This window comes from Phalaenopsis equestris, unplaced genomic scaffold, assembly GCF_001263595.1.
Source record: "Phalaenopsis equestris unplaced genomic scaffold, ASM126359v1 Scaffold001169, whole genome shotgun sequence".
Classification (NCBI taxonomy): domain Eukaryota; kingdom Viridiplantae; phylum Streptophyta; class Magnoliopsida; order Asparagales; family Orchidaceae; genus Phalaenopsis; species Phalaenopsis equestris.
Genome location: NW_018165608.1, coordinates 27,565 through 27,898, shown reverse-complemented (window position 1 = coordinate 27,898; position 334 = coordinate 27,565).

The following is a 334-nucleotide window of genomic DNA, read 5'->3' as shown; positions in this document are numbered from 1 at the left end:
GGTTTACGTCGTATCGGACGACAACCTCGGAACCTAGAACAAGTTAGGGCTTAAATCGTACAACAGAGCTATACGAATGCCTAAAGAAAAAGGGTGGAGGATTTATGTTGCGCTAGGCGACCAACCTAGAAAACCTATGGATCGTTGTTTAATTTCTAGGAAAAAGAGACGGTTTTGCTGGGGAAGATGCGTTATGCTGTTGAAGATGGCCGTGCTGCCCACTACGCTAGCTCCAAGCTCCTCGACGTGATGAGTTTAAGTTTTCTAGGGTGTCCGGTTATAGTATCAAATCAAACGGCCCTATGGTTGTAGTCCTCTAAACATCCCATGTAAA